This window comes from Equus quagga, chromosome 18, assembly GCF_021613505.1.
Source record: "Equus quagga isolate Etosha38 chromosome 18, UCLA_HA_Equagga_1.0, whole genome shotgun sequence".
NCBI classification, from domain to species: Eukaryota; Metazoa; Chordata; class Mammalia; order Perissodactyla; family Equidae; genus Equus; species Equus quagga.
The window spans coordinates 37,219,518-37,243,153 of record NC_060284.1 but is presented as its reverse complement, the minus strand read 5'-3'; positions in this window follow the sequence as shown (position 1 = coordinate 37,243,153).

Below are 23,636 nucleotides of genomic sequence, written 5' to 3'. Positions count from 1 at the left end.
AGTGGAACCCGTATGTACTTAGGAGAGAGGCATACCATACATTTTTGTTTCCTTGCACTAACACTACTTTTATGGCGTTGGACAACTACTTACCCTTTTTAAAAGTTAATCTCATTGCTTCTGTAAAGCAATGTTAACAGTATGTATCTTGATGGATGGTTATACAAATGAAAACAAATATGGTTATACAAATGAGCATATATAATATTATAAATATGTACAATCAAATAATATTACAATATATGATTATAGGACAAATTTTATTTGTTTAATTTTCTGCTAGTAGATTCTATAGCCTGTTACATCATTTCTTAGAAAAGACATTATCTTAAACATGCAGTCAAATCATTAAAAGTATAATTTTGTTATATGTCAGTATTATTTTAAAATTTAGCTTATGCATGACTGAGGTATTTTAAGGGAAAATGTCTATACGCTTATGTATAAATGTAGCACTGTGTATTTTAAAATTACAGTTACATAATAATCAGTTAACCCTGTTAAGAAGATTCGATTCTTCTCATGAATAAGAACAGGACATTTTTAGTCTCATGGGAACATATTTAACTAGACAAGTTACACTAAGACTATTTCTACACAATATTTAAAGATTTTCTCTTTGGAAACAATACATTAATATTGTATAAATGGTTTATTCTCAAATCTGTATGGTGAAAAAAGGCCAATTTACATTAATTTTTGGAGATAAGTGGAAGACATGAATCATTTCTTTTCTACATAGTTCATTATATAGAAATACAAATATCAATTTAAAACAGTAATACCTTTCTGCAATACCATAATATGCCCAAAGCAGCAATGAGATTTTTTTCACCTCTTGTATTTTGAAAGTATAAGGCATATTGTTACCAGTGTCCAGTAGCACCATCAAAGTATATACATATATTAATCTCAAACACCCAATGAATATATAACTTTGAATTGTTTATCTTATTGCAAAAAATATGGAAAACTGAGAGAGTTATATTTTGATCACTGGTTAGGCTTTTTTCTTTTTTGTTAAGTTACTATGTTTAGGAACCTGGAGACTAACGGATAACTGCCCATGTGGAAAGATGAATTCTTTTTCTCTTTCTTTTCTTTAAGTGCAGAACCATTTGCCTCTCATCATCAAAATGTTGTCAAGTCAGTTATTTCTTGCTTGTGACCTACTCCTATGACTAAAATGTCTAATACTGTTCTTTTCTTTTTTTATTTTTTATATATATTTCATACACTGAAATCATGAAAGGGGCTAATCTCCATAGCTAAATTTCAAGCAATCATTTTCCAAAACCAAATATATAATTCTACCATTATTGAGGAGCAAAATGTTCTGTAAAAGCATAAATACAAGGAGATAAACCTCATTAATCATATATAATTACCTCGCTGAAAAGGATTTTTTGTGTCTTTTGGAATACTAATATGTATTTGTATTTAGTTAGATGTTGAGGTAGAGTGCTAACAAGAAAGAAACACATACTAATGGAATGAGTAGGTCTTACTCATGGTAATGCTCTTGAAAGGACTTATAATTATGTAGAAAAGTTAGATAGAAACGCCTATATCCAGAAGAGCATACAAAATTACTGATCATGCTAAACTAAAACAACAAAGTGTTTCTGTGTCTTGGTTCAGAGGAAACAAGGAGATAAGATAAGAATGCTTAGAAAGATGGGAAGTAGTAAGGTTATTGCTTGCATACACTGGGAAAGGCTGAAGTTCACCGAGAAGGGAAATTTGTAGTAGATATAACAATTACTTTTTTGAGAATAGTTAGCAGGGTAAGGCTTTGCATTAAGCTAATTAATGATATAAACTATCATTTACAAAACCATAGTGAGTACTCTTCTAAGATCCATGTACCACTCAGCACATTTTGTTCTCTTTTACCAAAGGGTAGTATTCAAAGTGGGAGGAAGCAGTTGCCATTGGAGAATTGCGTTGCATTTCTCCTCAGTAACTACAAACATATAGAGGCAAGACTGTGCCTTGGGGAATGGAAATACTCACATCAGTTTTTCCCAGAACTTACCTCACAAAACAGAAGACCAAAACAATGCTATGCAAAAAACTGTTGTTTTCAAAAAATGGGCAATTCTGCATAGTATATTTTTCCTTTTAATGAATCATGAAATATATGAATATACCAAAGACTTAAGAAGTTCTAGAGTAGAGAACTCTGTTTTAAATTATTTAAATAATTATTTTCCAAGCTTATTTGGCTATCAAATACGTCGCGCATATGTTTGGCTTTATGTCAGTAAAACAATATTTTGTGTTACCATCATTATATCTCTTTATCCAATAAGATTGTATATTTTGAAAGAAACAATTTCAAAATAATGGAACTTCATTTAAATATTTTGATGACTATTCCTGGAAACTAGAGAGAGATTAATGAACAACAAACATATAAAAAATAGATAATAGATTTCCCCTTATTTCATAGCCTTCACTCTATCCTTAAATTATATTCCAATTCACAGTTAACGGAGTCGTGTGGAAGAATTTCAGCAGTACCTACCAGCAGAGATTTCTTTTTTTGACCAATTATATGACGTATAACTAAGGACTTACTTATCAGATTGCATATCAGATAGCTAATGATAATTTTTACTTTATGGCATGACTGTCTTATTTCTGTGAAATTTTTTCTTTATCAACCGTATTGAGGTAAATTTACATACAAAAATGCACTTATTACTTTTGACAGATGTGTATATTGGGCCAACGACTACCACAATCAAGATAGAGAACATTTTCAATATCCCAAAAAAGTCCCTTCAGAGTTTAATGAAATAAATTCCACTTTCAACCTGGTCTCAGTTAATCACTGACTAGAAAAAACAATAAACACAGGACTTAAAATATGAAATTTGGCCTATAAATCATATGTGTTCAGAGTCTGTTTTATCTACTACAATGACAAAAATAAAATGATGCAAATACTGGCAAAATGTCACATCAATTTCTAGACAGCCTTGTAGAGGATATCAGTCTCTCTTGAGTCGTTTGAATTTATGAGGATAATTTTTTCATTTTCATAGACTGAAAACCCATCTAAAAGTGGGATCTGTAACTTTGTACAATCTTTTATTTGGAGTGTATTTTTCTCTTTATGTCTGAGAAAGGCAGGATCCAGGCAGAAATATTTTCAGAGAAAAATATTAAACACATGCAGAAAAAAAAAAAAAACCCTTGGCTAGGAAATTTAGAAATTTTATTCAACGGGAAAGCATGAGTATGGTAAAGATTCTTTAATGGGGGATAAATAGATGCAGCATTTATGCATTCTACAGTTAATTGAAGATTAAATAACTTCAGAATTTTCTTCTTTTGTTGAACTATTTTAGCTGTTTATACTCTTAAATTTTACTTTTGTTTTCCTATCTAAGGAAAATTTAAGTACAAATTTCCTTTCTACACCTTTTAGATAATCCAATTATTGTATATATATATCCCTCAATTCCTTTATCCCTTATCAGTCTTGCATTGGGGGTTATTCACAACTTTGTCTGTGATCCTTCAGTTTCTTATGACAAATTGCTATAATTTCATTGACTTTTGGTTTTCTTATATGTTCTCACATAAACGTTTATATTTAATTGAGGAAAACGATTCACACTGATTTTCTTCTCACCATCACATTATTTGACCACCAAATATAAACTGATTTCAAATATAATGATGGTATCACCTGTTGAGAGAGATAGACAGTCCCTCAGTCATGTTATATTTGTGCTCTCAGGAACTGAATATCAGGGAAAGCATCTATTGTTATGCAGAAGACCTCTATTGCTCTTCAGCATAAACCAGCAGTGAGGGAGTTATCTCTGTTTCATATCTTGAAAATGCTGAGGGCATAATTGTCAACATAAGCAAGTCACTCATGAAAATAATGCAAAAAAGTAACTTTTGTGGCAAGTTACTGAAATTTTTGAATTTTAATATCAAAATTCATGAAGTTTTGATTGCTGGAAATGCATCCATTAAAACTCTATGCCGGAGTATCTCCAAGAAAACAGTATGAGATTCTTAGAATCTGAAAAGGCAGGCTTCACCACTGATGTATAGTCACAAAATGCATTTTTTCTCAAAAGAATGAAACATTAACATTAAATTTATAGGAAATGCAAAAGATGCATGGAAGAATACACCAAAACTTGAACACGTGTTAGTAACATGTGTTTAGTAACATGAAATGTTACTAAAAAGAAGTAACATTTGTGGGGTGAAGTGGAGATTAAAATTTTCAAGAATAAGGTTTATTTTAGAGTTTTATTTTCCCAGAAATGTTCAATGACAGTGCAAAAATTTTTGATAAACCTCACATCCAATTTTCCCTATATTAACATACTATATTAGTATGGTAATTTGTCACAACTAATGAATTGATATTTATACATTATTATTATCTAAACTTCATACTTCAGATGCCCTTAGTTTTTACCTAAAGTCTTTTTTTTCTGCCAGGATTCCCCTCAAGATGTCATATTATCTTTAGCTGCTATGTTTCCTTAGGTTCCTCCTGGCTGTGACAGTTTGTCAGACTTCTCTTGTTTTTTGTTGATTTTGACAATTTTGAATACTGGTCAGGTATTTTGTAGAATGTCCCTCAATTGGGAGTTTTTCTTTCTTTTCTCATGCTTTGACTGGGGTCGTGGACTTTGGGGAGGAAGATCACAGAGGTAAAGTGACGGTCTAATCACATCGTATCGAGAGTACAAGCATCAACGTAATTTATCACCACTGATCATCCGACTGAGGTAGTGTCTGTCAGAGTTCTCCTCCATAAAGTCACTCTTCTTTTCCTCCTTTCTGTACTGTCCTATTTGGAAGGAAGTGACTATGGGCACACTTACTTAAAGAGTGAAGATATTCTTCAGTTTCTTAAGGGTGAGGCATCTACTTAAAATTATTTAGAATTCTTCTGCACAGAGACTTATCTATTCTCCTCCAGTTATTTTTTTAATAATCATTTATTTATATCAGTGTAGACTCGTGGATATTTATTTTATGTGTTGGGTCATATTCCAGTACAACATTATTTATTTTGGTACATGCAATTCTTCTACTATTGACCATGGAGAGTTCTCTGTCTCCTATGTCTATTTGACATAACCACGTTATCATTTTTGTTTTATTTATTTATGTATGTTTGTATGTGTGCATGTGTGCTGGTTGCTACTGAGATGTCTTTTAGATTCTCTCAGCAGACAGAGCATGAAAATATATGGTGTATACTAACCAGTATATACAAGTATATCTATAAATATTTTTATATGTATGTGTCCTCATCTGCATTAAGCTAATCATGAGTTCAGACTATCTTCAACTCTAGTCTGTTAACATGTTGATCATTTTAGCTTTCTCATCTTGCTTGTCTGGAACTTCTTGATCCAACAGTGACAAACCTGGCTCGCAACATCTGCTGTCCATGTATTTCATTGTTGAATTCTAGCATATATGTACAATGGTTTCAGAATTGTTAACCCATACCCCATAGTCAAATAACTTTACCAAATCTAATATAATTTTTATGTAAATTTTCATTCATTTTTAGTCTTACAATCTCCACTCATTTCCCGAGTTACTACCCACTTAAGTTTAGTTATTTCATGCATTGATAATACATTTAGATTCTTTCGTCACAGTCTGCATTCCATCCCAGGAACCCCTAACCTCCCAAATGATTTTTTAAAATCTGTATATATTAAGCTTCACTCTTTGTGATGTAAAATTCATTGCACTTGACATGCATAGTATCATGAATTCAACATTATTGTGTCAAACAGAATAGCTTCACCACCTTAAAAATTCCCTGTGCTTCATCTATTCAAGCCCTACCCCCAAGACTAGAGACCCTGATCTGTATATTGCCTCCATCGTTTTCTTTTCCAGAATGGCATATAAATTAAATTATATAGTATGTATCCTTTTCCTACTGACTTCTTTCACTTAGCGATATTCACTTAAGATTTATGCATGCATTTCTTTTTGTGGCTTGGAATCTCATTTCATTTTACTGCTTAATAACATTCCATTGTATAGATGTACCAGTTTCCAGTTGGTTTATCCATTCATCTCTGAAGCACATCTTGGATGCTTCCAGTTTGGGCCAATAATAAATAAAGCCGCTATAAGCATTTACATGCAGGTTTTTGTGTGTATATATGATTCATATCTGTTGGGTAAATACCTAGGAATACAATTGCCGGATCTTATGTTAAGATTATGTTTGAGATTTATAAGAAACTTCCAAACTGCCTTCCCAAGTGGTTGTACAATTCTGCATTCCAACTATCAGTGAATGAGAATTCCCCTTGCTCTTCATCCTCATCAGCAATTGGTATTGTTAGTTCTTTGGATTTCAGCCATTTTTTAGGTGTGTAGTAGTATCTGCTTTGTAGTTTTGTTTTGCGTTTCCTTAGTGACAAATGATGTTGAGTATCTTTCCCTATGCCTGTGTTCCATCTGTGTATCTTTGCTGCAGTGTTCAGATATTTTACCCATTATTTAATTGGATTTTTTTATTCTTGAATTTTAAGCATTCTTTGTATATTTTGACAATCCTTTATCATATATGTGTTTTGCAAATATTTTCTCTCAGTCTTTGCCTTGCCTTTCATTCTGTTAACAGTGTCTTTCACAGAGAGAAAATTCTTACTTTTAGATTGCTAGCATTCTTAACTTAAAATTCTATATTGTTGGATTCTTATCTTCATTATGTTTGTTATTTTTGTTAACTGAAAGCATACAATAAAATAAATGTTTAGAAATGCTTTCTCAAATACTTTGGCACTAAATTATCTTTGTGTTTGACAAATAGAAATGGCAAGCAATAGGATATATTGGAGTATATGAGGAAGCCATTTGGTATACACCTAATTCGGCCTGACTTTGTTTTTTTCCAAAAAGGGCCTGACTGTGGCCATTGAGCATGCTTTGTATATCTGCTTTAAACACTTACTACGGCAAGAACAAATGGCCTTAAGATAAAGGTGCAACTTCCCCCACATTGGCATTTCCTTAGGGATAAGCATCTTTCCTTAGGCTAGGAACTGATTGCTGTGCTCACCTTTGACCACCCAGCTCACCTGTGACCACCAGCTTGAGACAACAGACCTGCCACCCTGCTGTGTTCACCGAGACAGCAGACCTACCTGATTTGTCCATCAATCTCTGTGTCGACAGAGCAGTCTCTCGACTATTGATTGTAAAAGGGACATTTCAATCAAATGTGAAACATCCTATTTGGGGGTATATAACCACTCTGTGCACCCCACTTCTTCGGTGTTCTTTCTTCCTTTGGGAAGAAAGGCCCCAGGCCATGGTCCTCAGATTTTAGCTCAGAATAAACTCTCCCAAATTTTCATATATAGATTGGTTATGGATTATTTTTGTTGACATGTTTATGTTTGTATATGTTTCCATTATATCTCCAAAACCAATGTTTATAAAATGACTAAATTATCACTTAGATGCTGTTTGCTTTATAAATTCTCTTATGTTTCTTGTCATGAATGGACTCTCCGTATCCAACAACAGTGCCTTCAAATTTTTATATTCCCAATGTACACACCATTCAAAAAATACGTTGTTGTTACTGATAAAATAACTGAATACAATTTTATTAAATATTGTTTTTCTAATAGGTTCAACATAATTTTACAAACAATGTTCTCCAAATATTTCTGAACAGCATCTTCTGCATTGGAAGCTTCCCAAATTTCAATTTAGAAGTACTTATAATTCTCTATTTTTAATTTCACTATAAAAATAATTCTGATGAGTTCAGCTACAGAAAATATGCAATATTTCAATGTGGTGTATAGAAAGTTTTCAGCACTCAACCAAAATATGCTTAACTGACTAGAGACGTCAAATAGATTTTCTGAGCTTTAGCAGTCTATGTAGAAAACTTCATTTCAATTTTCATGCCAGCTCAAAAAAAAAAAAAGCTAAAACAAAATTGTCTGTTAAGATTACCCTGTTTTCAAAATCTGACATATCTTTGTGTCCTAAAGGCAGCATTTAAACATATTCCTTTTATTCTAAGCCTGCACACTTCATAGATTCCCACTTCCTGTATGATTAAGGAGTATGAGAGATGAGAGCCTTCTAGTAAATAGAATTACTGTGCTTGACAAACCTTGAAGAGCTTGAAAATGTCACAGTGCTGTAACCTCAGGTTGTAATTCTGACATCACAAATGTTTCCTATGAAAGAGCGAGAGAGTGAGTGAAGGCTTATATACAGAAATTATAGGAAGCAATTGAAGGCCAGACTGAGCTCTTCACTGAAATGATAAAAAGCCTTTACCAGTGATTTTTGTTATGCTTCAATTACTTACATTTCAATTACCCTCTCTCTAATACCAGCTCTCCTCTTCCTCCTGTTATACGCACATTCAATAGCTGTGCTTTTCTTATTAACCATGAACTACTGGAAACAGTAAAGAGTTTTCTCAAAGGTCTGTAGAGCTAAGAGGATTGATGGTGGACTTAAGTGATACTTACATTTAGGAGAGTATTGCAAATCAGTCGCAGACTCATACAAACACTGACTAGCTATCGTTGTTTCTGTGTAAATTATTTCGAAAAATTATTCAAGTAAAGTAGTTGTATCAGTTAAGAATAAGCATGCATTTGTCCAAAGCTCACTATAAAGCAAATTAAAATAAACTTAGAGAAGATCACAATGATGGGCTGAAAACATTAAGAAACCAAGCTCACTTGGTTAAATTGCCGTTTATTTCAAGTCTCTTACTGCATATCTTTTTATTCCTTTTATTATTGAAATTATAAGGTTATATCTAATTTACATACCTGTGAAATATGACCACTCATCTCAAACCCTTAGAAAAAAATTCCCTTCCTATTCTTTCTCAAGAACAGTCTTGGAACCACCTGCATCTATACCACCTGGGGGAGTTTTAACATAAAGATAACCATACCTCATCTACACTGAATTAGAAGGAGGTAATGAAGATCTTGGCGTCTGTATTTTCACCACTGTTTGCAACTTATGTGTGAATAAAATGGAATTTGAGAACCACTCTCCTAAACATCTCTGCGTTGAGAGCACATTGCTTTTAAACCTTAATTAGTGAAGAAGTACAAATGTTACTTTACTTAATTCATTTTATTATATCTTAACGGTAGCTGAAGTAGGCCCTAATTTAAAAAGTAAAATGATTCTTTCAGTTACCTTTTCTTACTGTGGAATGCCCTGGGTCTGCTGAATATGAAAACTTGGTGTCTCTTTTATAACCTCACCCATATTGCCCTTAATTCTAGTCATAGGCCATAAACAACAAACAAATTTTCATTGAAGCAGCTGCATGATTTCTGAAAACGATTGTGTAGTAAGTATATGCTAAGCTTAATTAAATATTCTTCTGATTTTCATTTTTAAGAAATGTGCTATCCATGTCTTTGATAAAACCCTAAAATTACTTCATAGGTATATACATTTATAAAAGTCTTCAGGCAGCATACTTAAATGTGTGCTATTTATTATACACAAATTATACAATACAAAATTCACTTAACTAAAAATAATCTCTAAGTATTTTGTGAACCTCAACAGTCCTAACTTCCTCTGTCCTTTCACAGGCAGCAAGCATATTTTGCATGAATTGAATATTAATTTAAAGTTTATTTATAGTTCCATAAAATATATAGCATTGAAGTATATTTGGATTTTGTTAAATATAAGTAATACATATCTACATAATCCATAAGATAAAATGTTCTTTATTTTTAAAAGATCTGGAAAGTTTATTGTTTATGTTGCTATTCTTATATTTGAGTTGTGCCTGAGACAAAATTATTCACTCTCTACATTTTGAATATAGTGGAAAAATTTTTAACTTCCACACAGCTATTTCTAACCACATAAGATAACTTAGCAACACTTTTAAAAGTATTAACTGTTAGTGAAACCTGTTGTTGCCAACGGTATTCTATTTAATTGAGGCCCACTTTAAACTCTTGGTTTCAAGTGAGAAATCTATTTGCAGCTAGAAAAAAATATCGCTTAAAATTACACTAATTACAATGTTCAGGATCCAACAGGTGGCAGCAAATAACTACCTGGAACTCCCTCTGTATGGGGATTTGCCAGCAAAACAGGCATATGTAGAAAAGACAAGAAATAGTGCAAAGGGGTAGATTTGAATCAAGAGGATAGAATTAGATCCTGGCAAGCAATCTAGAAAGTGTCAATCCAGAGTCCTTAGAACATCTTGCACTATATTAAGTTAGTACTCAAGAGGTCAGTTACAAAGACCAGGGGAGAAGCAGCTGAGAACGAAGCAAAGACAGTCAAAATCCAGGTCTCTATAATAATAATGCCTGATGTTGAAGAAAGTCAAGTTGAAATAGCTATCTATACTGATCATTGACAGCTAAGTGTTTCAATGCTGTGCAATAGTCTTATGTTGTACTGAAAAATAGTTATCTTACATCAAGAGTTCAGATTCACTTAAAATCAGTCTTTTAAATATAAACAACTAATAAGCGTGATCTCCCTTTAACAAAAATGTCCTGAGTTGTTATGATTAGCTCAGTATTCTAACATACGCTGAAGAAATAAACATAGATAAAGCTATGTTACTTTTAGATCAATAACTTTAGATCGAAGGTGTCATTGAGGACATGGTAAAAATATTTTGCGAAAAAATTGAATTTGTCGAAGAGGTCTAACAATTTTAAAGTATAGACATCTAAAAATAATATCAAAATAATTTTTTAAATATAGGACATTATAAGAAAATACTGAAATATCCAAAGTCCTTGTGTGAGATTTCAATATACCTTTCAGCTACTGATAAGTTGAACAGAAAACAATCGGAAGATATGTAGAAAAATTCATAACAAAATCAATAAGCTTTAGCTAATGCATGCATTCAGAATTCTGCATCTAACAATGGGAAAATATTTTGTTTTCTACAGAGCACATGGAGTAACACGTACAAAAAGTTATTATGTGATTGGCCGTTAAGTAAATTTAAATAATCTTAGAGAATTGGTATCACATAGCCCATTCTCTTTTGCAAAAAAAAAACAAATTAGAAGTTAATAACAAAAAGCTATAATAAAAATTCCATATATTTCGAAGTTTTAGTATATACTTAACATTAGTCATGGTTAAAGAAGACTTAATGGAAATAAAGAAAATCACAATTCATGGCATTGAAAACATCACATGTAAAACTAGTGTTATATATTGAAAACAGTGCTTAAAGAACAATTTATAGCTTTAACAGTTTATTCTATATCTATGTTAAGTAATTTGTTCCTTCGTAAATGTTAATCTTTACAAATCAGAGTGTCATTCTACATAACTTTTGCTGATCTTCTTGATGCTTTATAAAATATACACATTTTAGATATCACTGGTGAATTTTTCTTACAGAGAAAATAAACATATATACTCATCAATTGTAAGACACACCATTTAAGCTACTATAGTGAAAGGAAACAATTCTCTTAAATCAAACATGATACATCATTGATTAAAAACTCATCCTGATTTCAAAACTGTTAAAATTTTGAAAACAAATGTGTCTTACAATTGATAAAATACACCATATTTATGCACATTTTTCGGGGCCATCTTTTTGTTTTCTCAGTTGTTTTAAATTCAAAGACGGTTAAATAATGCTTGTCAGTAACCAAAGGGTCTAGCCAGATATCCAAGACCCTCAATGAAAAATATTAACACAATTAGTCTATATCAGATAAAAAAATCAACTGTCACATTATTTTCTTGAAAAAGGGACTGATGATATAACTGGAACATTTAAATATGAAATTCATAATAAGTAGGTAGAAAAAGAATCGTTTACGTCTAACCAGAAAAAAGATGATTTCAAAGAAATACTGCAAAGGTCTCTAGCACTACAAGTTTATTCAAAACTCTCCTGCATTTATACCTAGTATTGCTTATTGCTTTACATTTTGTGTGTGAATTTTTAATCCACAGAAATGTATTATTTGACATGCTGAGCTGGACATTGGTGATTGTTTATCAGCCATCATTTCTTTTTTTTCCTCTTACAGATAGCAGCCACATTTTCCTTTGGAAGCCACTACCTGTATGTTGTGTTACAACAGGACCTAGTTACGTGATTTGCCAAGAAAATGAAGACTCAATCTAGCTGCTAAGGGCTGTCCCTGCACCCAGGAGTTGGTTGATCCAGTCCGCTCTGCATAACTCGCAGAAGTCAACATTAATTCTCGGTTACCCTAGACAATCATTTATTAATGTGGAATCTGATATAATTTTATCAAAAAAATTGTATTGAAATCACGTTTCTTTGTGATTAATTGGTATTTTAATAACTTAATTGATTTTTTAACCAATGTCCAGGTTTTGTTTTACATTCCTTTTTTGAAATTTTATAGATTTCTGGAGCTATTTAATTAGATTTATAGTTTAAATTACTGCTTCTTATAGATTTTTTTTTGGTTCTACATACGTTTCTAAGTAAATTATACTTGTAGAGTAGAATTCTAAATGTAAAAATATCTTTACAGTATTAGAATACAATCTCTCTGGCAACCCACATACCATCCAGCGATACAGTGCCAAATTCAATTAGCTGTTATTTTCTTTAGAATCTTTACTTCTATAGCCATAAAAGAAACTAGCCCTCCATTTTCACTTGTACTTTTTACTGTTTGATCAAGTTGCAGCGCTAAGGTTAAGTGATCCTAATAAAAATATTAGGAAAAGCTTTGCCCATTCCTTTGGTCAACGTCTGTTTTAAGAGCTGAGGAAACATCTTCAACTTAAAGTTTGGAAACTGGCTCTAGTGCTTTCTTCATTTTGCCATCTCTTTAGGTTATTCTGTTGCTCAGACTTAATACTTCTAAGTGGGTCAATTTCGATACTTTGTTGGACAATTATCTATTTTGTCTAGATTTTCAAAGTTCAGACTAGAATTTATGATATGCTATCTTTAAATGTCTTCAGGATCTGAGTTTTTTCCTATTATTATATAGAATTTTATGTTTTGATTTTCTTTTTATTCATATTTTCTAGGCTTTTGTATATTTTAGTGTTAAGAAACAAATTAGAAACAAAACCCTGCAACTTTTTGCGCTCAGATTTTTATTATTTTCATTCATTATTTTCAGATTTTTTATTATCAGTTCATGACTTCTATTTTTTAATTGATTTTTTTCCTAAATCAAATCATTAACCCACTTATTTTCAGATTTTTCTTGTTTTAAAATGTCATTAATTCATAAAGCCTATTATTTGTAAATAATAAATCATTAAAGTATTTATTTTCTCAATGAAACTTTAGTTGTGACTCAAACATGTTATTACGTACTATTCATTGCTTTCTAGATATTTAAACCTAAGAGGTAATTTCCTTTTGATCCAGTGGTTAGATAGAAAACAGTTCTTTATTTATAGACAGTTAAGCGTTTCTGATATACTGCTTAATTCTAAGTTATTGGATTGTGATCAGAAATTGTGGTCAGAAAAGCTTTATTGCATTTTCTTTATGCTCGAGGAGAATTCAAGTTTCCAAATGTCCTATGGCCATGAGGAAAAACAGCGAATGTTATTCAGCCTGGGTAAAGGGCCCAGTCCTAACCATGCTCGCTGCTCACCTTCCCCCTATCTCACATTTCATGTCCCACACAGCTCTGTTCAGTCTGCTCCACCAAGCTTGGCCTCTTTGCTACCCTCCAACACATGAGGTTTGATTCTACCTCAGGCCCTTTGCAGTTGCTCTTCTCTCTGTCTGTGGATCCTACCTTCCAAAATAACCATATGACTTAATTCTTTCACTTCTATGCTTTTTTAATTTAAATACTCACTTATTCAAGTAATTCATCTGCTTGTTCTCTGCACATACTGCCAGTTCCACTGTTTGCCAAAGAATAAGATAAAGTCTTAAACAAGAAAGTGTTTTGTTGCATTTTTTATTCATCTTTTACTGTCATTTACTCTTATGGGTCTATATTTTCTAGAGGTTCCCAGGTAGGATCTGATTAATAACCAGCTCAATGTGAAGAAGAAAAAAATTTGCTAATGACATTTTAAAAACGTCGTTAAAAAAAAGTTTGTTCTTTGCAGTGAGGAGGTAGAATGCTTCTTCATTAGTTTAATCACATATTCACATTTTTATCACCCATTCATAGTTCTTCTTATTCCTAAGTCATCCAATTTAACTTGAGAGAAGAATATACATCTATAAAGTGGTTTCATGAGTCAACTCTAGAAATGCAAATAAATAAATAAAAGCAATAATGGTAAACATAGAGGCAACAGAATTGTGTCTGCCTGCCGAGTACCACATTTCCACTGAGGACGGAGGGTCATGCACAAAGGAAGTAGAGACAGTGAATCTGCCAGAGTATTTGGCAGAATCTACTGAATAGAGGAATTTTTTTTTTAATTGATTCCTGGCATCAAGTTACATTTTTGCTACCTGTATCCTCGCAGAGGGATTAAAGCAGAGATAGAGAACATCTAAAGGTGTGCTTCTCGAGCTTACTTTACACAAATTTGTTCGGATTATGGAAAAAAAAAGTCTCTTTCCTGTTAAAGATGAGAGTCAGATTCTAAATCATTTGAATACATTGAGCTTGGGTAGACATCTTATTTGTAGATTTAAAAAATTCTCCTTGTTATGATACTTTCCTTGCTAAACATGAAATTTTATTTCAAAAATAAATTAGAAAAAACAACAGTAATGTGAATAGCAAAGCAGTTGACACATTATTATTGTTCATCACAAATGTCAAAATAAAGCCTGGATAGATTTAACAATCGCCAGACTGTAAATATTCATACATGAGCATAGTTAAATTTTATATTCTTGAATAGTATTGTGTGGAAGATTAAATTTATAGTCTAGTAAGTAGTTTTTAAAATTTAAGAGAACTGAAATAAAATGCAAAATAAAGTGGTGATTTTAAATGTTTTAACCTAATGAAAATATTTTTGCTTGAATTTATCTTTAATTCGTACACATAGCTATTAAACATGTGCAAAAAGAGAGAACATATGGAAAGGGTGGTGTCCTGCCAATCAAGAGAAAGAAATGTGTCTAGAAGGAGGATGTGATCAATTCTTCAGAAGCTGCTGCTCATCTTATTTGAGCACTGAAGATTCACCACATAGGAAACATCCTCATTCCGGACAATCTTGACGGGGCTCATTTTGTGGAAGTGGCAGTGTATTCAAGATAGAATCAGAGGTGAGAAAGTGGAGACTGTAAAGTGGCCAACTATTTTGAAGGTTATGATCTGAAAAGTTGCTGAGGAACATTCCAATAATTGGAGTTTGACATAAGGTGAAAGAAGGATTTTTCTTTAAAAAGGGAGTATTTTCGTTTTTCTTTGTTTTTATGAGCATGATCAACGATCAAGTAGAAAAGACTGACAGGAGAAAGAAGAAATGTTTGTAGAACCCAAACCCCTGAGTGAGGAGGGAGAAGAGAAGAAATGTAGTGCACTATTGGAAGGCTTGATTTCTGAAAGGAGATGGGACAGTTTATTTACTCTAACATGAAGGAAGACAGAGACTATGAATAGAGACGCAAACAATTGTTATATCTGGTTGGGTGACAATGAGACCCTTCTCTGCTTTTATTTTTCAATGCAATAAGAAGCAAGATCATAGGCAAAAATGAAGAGGAGATACGGGACATCTGAGTTTGAGTAAAGATGAAAACCTGTAAAAGAGTTATCTGAAAGATTATTTGATGATAAATTATCTTGGGAAATGAAACAGAGTTGCTGGAAAATTCTGGGGGACTCCTGAGAGATGTGGTTAAAGTTTAAAACAAGATCAGCCACCATATTTGGGTGCCTGTTTTTTTGTTGGTGAGGAAGATTGGAGCTGAGCTAACATCTGTTGACAATCTTCCTCTTTAGTTTTGCTTGAGGAAAATTAGCCCTGAGCTAACATCTGTGCTAATCATCCTCTATTTTGTTTATGGGATGCCTCCACAGCATGGCTGATAAGTATAGTATATCAGCGCCCAGGATCCAGGCCCACCAACCCGGGCTGCGAAAGCGGAGTGCACAGAGCTTTAGCCATTCAGCTATGGGGCAGGTGCCTTTGGGTGTTTGTTTTTTTCTAGCCATATTGACTGGTCCTTCATGTGTAGACAGGAAGTTGGCATAGAGTTCAAATTGACCAGCATGGGGTATTTGCCTTGTGTGTTTAATGGAAGAATAAAGAGGCCAGAGAAATGAAAGTGGTAATCCCCAAGGAACATGAAAAATAATTACATGACAGAGAAGAAAGGGCAAGAATGGATGGAAGGAAAAACAAAAAAAAAGTGGTTAAGGTCACTGGATTGAAGGTCCTGAGAAGGTCAAAGTTGTTATTATGTGGAAACTAACAAAGGAAACAGGAAAAAGAAATGTAATTGTGTACAAACTGGGATAACAAAAATCACCACTTTGCAGGTAGTGTTGTTATTGATAACAAGTATTAGAGTGATACCAAAATCTTGAAATGGTCCATGTTTCAGGATAGGAAGATGATTACATTTTCACTTGATTGTGGAATTATTTAATTTATAATTTTGGAAATACATCAAATTATGTAAAAGTGATGACTAAGCACATATCTGTCACTAGCAAGAAGTATGCAATTCCCAGCATTCTGCCCAAAATGTTAAGTAATTTTGATGCAAAAGAATTATGCAAAGGAAACAGAAAATTACATAAATCCATCATCATTTGCTTTAAGGCAGACAATTTTTAAAAACTTAAATTACAGTGTGTTTATAAATTATGAATAGACAATGTCCTACTCTTTGGAAAGCTAAAATTAATGTTTTTTGTCAATGACAATAGTAAATATATCAAATGTCATGCATCCTACAGGGAAGGATACTTTTATTACATTTCTTTTAGATTCACAGTAGTAAGATAACAATCTAAAATGACAGTGATAAAGGAAAATAAATTTTATATAGAACTCTACCATAAATCCTTTTTAATATTACTACACTTGTTTTGAATTTTTATTTTAATTTATATTATATGCTTAATACTCCTGATTATTGAGGAACTTTAAAATAACTTTTTTAAACAGAAAAGTAGGAAGGGAAAATTACCACTAATATATTTTCTGATCATGTTAAGTTGGATAATTTGGGGAAATAATAATGGATAAACCTGTACCTACCAAGTAAGATGAAGAATCTTTCTTCAGTTTTAGAGAATTCCTTCTTTCATTTACTCATTTTTTATTGCATTTTTCGTAATATTTTTCTAGAAATTCTATTATATGGATGTCAGAACTTCTAGAGGATTTTTTATTTATTTTAACTTTTCTCTTATAATTTCTGGATCTCCATCAACTTTGCATTTCCTAATGGAAATTGCTGAGCCTTGATGTAAAGTCACTCTAATTATTAAAAAACAAATGTTCTAGTTGTTATGGCCACATAACAAATTACCTCTACACTTCAGCAGCATGAAGCTATATTTATTACACTCATGGATATTGTGGGTCAGGAATTGAACAGGTCATGACAGGGATAGCTTGTCTGTGCTCCATAATAGGTGAGACTTAAAACTGGAAGATTCAAAGGCTTGGGCTGGAACCATCTGAAGACTTGCTCACTCACATATTTGGAGGATGAAACTAGATGGAGGCTGATATTAGTTAGCGCCGTAGAACAGAGCCTTTGAACTTGGCATCCCCATATTGCCTGGGCTTCTTCATTCTGGAATGGCTGAACCACAGGGGTAAGCATGCTAAGAGAGAGTCAGGTGAAGCCATATCATCTTTTATTACCTGTGCTCAGGAGTCAGACATCACTTTTTACATTCTATTTATAGAGGCAGTAACAAAATCCCACTGAGTTCAGGGAGAGGGGAGACAATTCCATCTCTTTGTGGAACCAGAAACATTCTGAAGTGGAGCCAGAAATATTGCTAGGGACATTTTTGGAAAGTACAACCTGCCACAACTAATCTTTTTGTGAATTTGTTGTCAAAGAGGTAAGATAATTGGGTCGATAGAGTGGATAAAGGGTAAGGAAACTTTTATTAATTTGAGAGACAATAAAGAATATTTTTATGCTAGTCAGAATGATCCAGAAGACTTAAAAATTTATGATAGCTGAGAAAAGGAAGGCATGCAAGAATGACGTTCTCAAAGACTAATTGGGTTCTCATCCAGAACTGAAACGGAGTTGGCCTTTGAGAAAATCACTTCGTCCATCCTCCATTGTTAATAGTAGGAAACACAGAAAATTTGGTTGTAGTTACAGATAGACATTATTCGTTTAACAACACTAATATTGGTTTATTATATGTCAGACCCTGTTTTAAGTAGTAGACATATATCAACTGAATCCTCACTACAACCCTACAAAGTTGTATTATTCCTGTTTTACAGATAAGGAGGTACAGACAAGGAAAGCAATTCGCTCAAGATCACACAGCTGATTATTGGGAGCTGGGATTCAAACCCCATCAGGTGGGATCCAGAAAACAGGCTCTTAAGCAGTAGGCTAAACTGGCTCTTTTGGCAGGTATAATGGAGACAAGGCAAATGAGTCTCCAAAAGATTGTTTACATTTTCTTAATAGGAAAGAGGTTGCCATCCAAGAGCATCATGGACACTCTGCCTTAAAGAGCAGATACAGCCTAACATTTATTGGGTAATCTTATAAGCAGAAACATGTTAAGCACACTCAATCCCCAGAATGCTCATTATTCCATAGCAGAGGCTGGGCAAGGAAGTTCTATACAAAGCGAGCCGAGCTTCCAGCAGAGGAGAGCCCATGTGGGCTGAACATGGCCCTGTGACAGAGGGCATTCCAAGAGAGTGAAAGTGAAAGTGAAAGTGTATCCCACACTGTGTTACACGCTTATAGGTCAGCCTAAACTGGACTACAGAACTTCTACTTCCTCTAAGTAACAAGCACTATTTCAAAGCAACTTGAAGAATACTGGGAAGTGTGCATACTCAGGTCCAAGTTCTGCACACCAAGGGCTCTGCTAAAAGCCCGGCCTGCCAGGAATGCTGACTTCAGCCAAAGGCCTTCTCTGCTGCTCAGTTGAGAGAACTCTCTGTTGAACTGCCAAAAGGGGAAGGAAATGATCCTCCATATCATCTAGATTTGCCTATCATCAGAGGTGATATTATCCTTAGAAAACAGAAGTGGGATTATACTGTGAAGTGATTTGGGATATGGAAAATGTGCAAACAAATTTATTAGGAAAATTTAGTGCTATAATTTATTAGTGCTGAATGCCAATATGAGACTGATGGTTATGAATTTAAAGAGACCCAGTTAACACTGTTTTGAGATGTTTTTAGGTAATATATAGCTTCTTGAGAGCAAATTGCTGGGTTTAACTAAAGTTAGGGCTTTGTCAACTTGATATGATTGATTAGCAAGTGTCAAAAGTATTAATTATGCCTGTAAGGGAGTGCTGCATCAGAGAGTCTAATATGCATAGGCAACAGAGAGAAAATTAAAGGAGTGATGAATAGTGAAAGATGGTAGTTTAGTCTAGTGTTAGTGGTTTACTGTGAATTCACTTTGGCATCTTTTTTTCCTCCTAAAACTCCACAAAACTTAATTTTTAATAACTACTCGATTACTTTCTTTGAAAACTCTACAGTTGTAATAGAAAACTTTAAACATATTTGTCTTTTTTGAACACTAAATCCTAGTGAGTTGCTCTGAAGTTAGAACATTATCTATTGCTCGTGACCACTGTGGTAATAATGTTGTTAAAATCTCACTCCTTGGAATCTATTTATTCCAAAACAATGACACATTTTAAGGAAAAATAACATGGCAAATGTAAAAGAGAAGAAAGCATGGATATATCTAAATACTTACTTATAGCTCTCAGGTATTTTCCTAATTTTTAGGCTTGTAATTGATCCTATTTCTAATTTTTTCTCTAACCTCAATGGGAACGACCATAGTACATATTGCTGATGTCTAGACTTTCCATCTAGTGGATCATTTATTGGGATAAAGAGATTAGTGGAAGGAAAACAGGCACAGGCTTCCTCTACAAGTTTTCAATGGCCTAATGTTAGAAAAGGAAGTTTGTGAGAGACCAAATATTTCCGACTCGCTTTGACTACAAACAATGGAATGAACACTTTTTGGATTGGTCCCAGGTCAACAGGTAGGCCAGCAGCAGGAGACCTCCAGAAGTCTGGACCCAGGAGAGTTTCCTGCTCCTTCTCTAGGATTAGAGGATCTTTTTCTTTTATCTCTTCCAGACGCAATGGGTCTTCACGTGTGCTTTTGTGCAAAAGCATTTGCTGTCCTTCCCTTTGCTAGCAACTTAATATTTGTTCTTTAGTGGAGGAGGTACCAGGTTGAGTAGCAGTAGTCCCTCTGCTCATCCAGCCTTGCATCACCAAGAAAAGCATTGTCCTGAATACTTCTTGTCTCAGTCTTCTTTGTGACAACCCAGTGTGTTCTACAGAAAACAGCCTGTGAGTGTGTGCAAACTCCACTTGCGTCTGCAACACTTTGAGGTTCTATATCCTCATGCTGTTCCACACTTGGCCTTTAGTAATTCATTAGAAAAAATTGTTGAATACTTGCTATCTACTTGTATGGAGACCTTGTTTTTCTCCTATCGCCGCAGACTAGCTAATGCTCATATCCTGCATCTCCTTTGAAACTTTTGTCTTTCTTTCAATTCTAGTCTAGCTGGTTGTTCTGTGACTCTGGCTCTCTGGATTCATGATTTAGTACATTATCTGACTGATTCTTGTTGTTAGAATAGATGAGATACTTTTTCCAGATTATCCATCCTAGACAGAAGCCAAAAGCCTTGCTCCATTTAATCGGAATCTGTTAAAAGATAGAATTGTTGGCCAGAGTGGAGTTTTAACAAAATTCCAAATCTATTAACTTGTTTTCAGTGAATTAAAAATCTTTTTATCTATATTTCAAAGAAAACCTTCAAGATATGCCCTTGGATAAACTTTGATGAAGAACTAATGCTATTTGGTTATATTTTTTAAGAGTAACAGCTTGTTTTAAGATACAAATTTTCTTCTTACTGGGGCATGGGAGTGGTCAGAATAACTTTACTTGACATCGGTGGGAACCTTCTCAAAAAGGCCTACATTTCACTTTTGGACACTACTGCAATATAATGATAGCAGCCAACAGTTATATTTTGTTGACTACCATGATATATTTTAACTCAATTGATCTTCAAATCATTTTATGACATAGGTTCTATTAATATTCTTATTTTACATGGACAAAAATCTAGGAAGGTGGATTTTAAGTAACCACTCAAGAACATCAAGCTAGTCATTGACCACACCAGTAGTCAAATCAGGAAGTCTGAATCCAGGAGTTTTGCTCTTAGTTTCTATGCCAACTGCCTTGCAAGATAAGTTTTTAGACAAAATAAAGGAGTATTGTTAATGATTTTTTGCTTAATCAGAACCTATAATATGAACTCTGAACACAACATAATCGAAAGAAACCAGAAACCAGTAGAGCTCATTTAACAACAATACTAATAGCTAGATATCTCAAAATTGGAAACCTAGATTTATACTCTAAGTTGACCAAAAAAGAAATTTCTTTTTGTTAAAAATTGTTTTATTGGCTATTAAAACTTTTTTTTGTATTAATAGAGTATTGAGTAGTAGATAAATTTATATTCATCAAGTAAAATATAATCTGTTTTTACATAGGCCTCTAGAGATAGAATGTTTTATAAAGTATGATAGAAGGTAAAACTGGGTCAATTGGTAAATTTTGGTGGGCACAGCCTACCAGGACTAGAAATGTCTTCCTGTACACTACTGATAAAGGAAATTGATTAACCCTACGATGATATAGAAATACAAAAATATTTTGTTTCCTCAGTTTCCTGAAAATACATGTGTGTTAAGCACATATTATTCAGCAGGCAATATGATAGATTTTTTAATATTCATTATCTCATTTAAATACTCAGATTTTCCCTACAAGATCAGTGCCAATTTCTCCATCTTGTAGATGAGGAAATTGAATTTATTGGAGGTTAAATTTTATAAAGATCACACAGAGATTATCCCATCCGAATTTAAATCTAGTTTGTTAACTCATTAATGAACAGACTCTGGACTTGAAAAAAGCACATGTTTACATGTGTTAACAAACATCTTGAATGTTAACAAGCACAGCTCAAAGGCTAAAAGAAATAATTATACTCTTAAAGGCCAGCGGGTAATCACTCTGAAAAAGAATGTGTATGCTCATTTTTACTTTATTAATAATGCATCCCTGTTGTTGAAGTCTGTGCAGGAAATTCTGAGATTACATTCTTTTCTTTTAATGACAAAGTGACTAGGAAGAATAGGATTGTAGTGAATGTATAAACGTGCAAAATGATAAATTGTTTACTAAATATTCTCATATTAGTAATGTTAAGTGATAACTAATTTGGCACTATTTAGTGATAATAAAATAAATGGATAGCAGTAAATATAAAAGAACTGCAAATGTACATAGTATTCCCGGGATCAAACTTCAAAGATCTCAATTTAAGATCTCAATGAGCTGTATAACCCACGAAGGGAAGCTTGTGGATTTACACAGACTTTCTGTCAGATCTCTAAAAATATATATGTGCTCAAATGTCATTTAACACATTTAAAAAATATTATACATTTTGGAAAGTCAAGATTCATATTATTCTATTGACTCAAAAGAATTTGTTTACTATTTTAATATACAATTACAGGGAATAAATTAGAGCTTTGGTTATTTCTTGCTTTAGCACATGAATTCTTATATCCTTATAAATCACCCAGACAATATTTTGGAAAGAAAATGAAATTATTTTCCTTGTTAAATTTTCTCCCAAGCTTATCACCTTCATGGTCAGCTAATTCTGTGAGCTAACTACCGTGGCTTAGGCTAAAATATAGATATGAGGACATGAGTTACAGGATAATCACATTGCAGAACAAACTGGGAAAGAGTCTGTTTTTTAGGAGGTTATGTATGTAGTATTTAACAGTTGCTTTACTGTGGGCTTGAGTGTGATGTTCTTTACAAATCCAAACATTGCAAGTCAGAATTAGACAGTAAAACTACAAATTTACTTGGAGTTATTAATTTAGAGTTACTGACATTGACAGAGTTTAGGAAGATTTATTTTTCTTGATATAGTCAATCTTATGTCCTCAGGTCATTCACAGCCTGCCTTGGGATAGTGTTCTAATCTTTCCAGTAAAATTTAGTTTCTCCTGATTAATTTTGTCCGCTCTTCTTTTTCTCCCAGTAGGCTCATATTTCTTTTTAATCTCAGTTTACTAAGGGAATACTCTTCCTATTTAACTAAGTTAGATGATGAATTAAACACATTATTATTAGAAAGATTAAAAAATATACCACAGGGCAAGTAATTGCTTCTTTGTACAATGAGAAGAAAATATAAAATATAAGAGTATAATACCTATATCTTCAGTGAATCTCAAATTTTGTTTACAACACAAGAACTAATCCTATGCCTCTGCATTATCAGGCAGTATGCTTCTTTTTTCCTTACTCTGGAGAGGAAGGACTTATTGAGGTGAGGGCATTCACCTTTCCAAATTAGTTCTTAGGTTGAAATTAGAAATCCAGTTTCCAGCTCAGT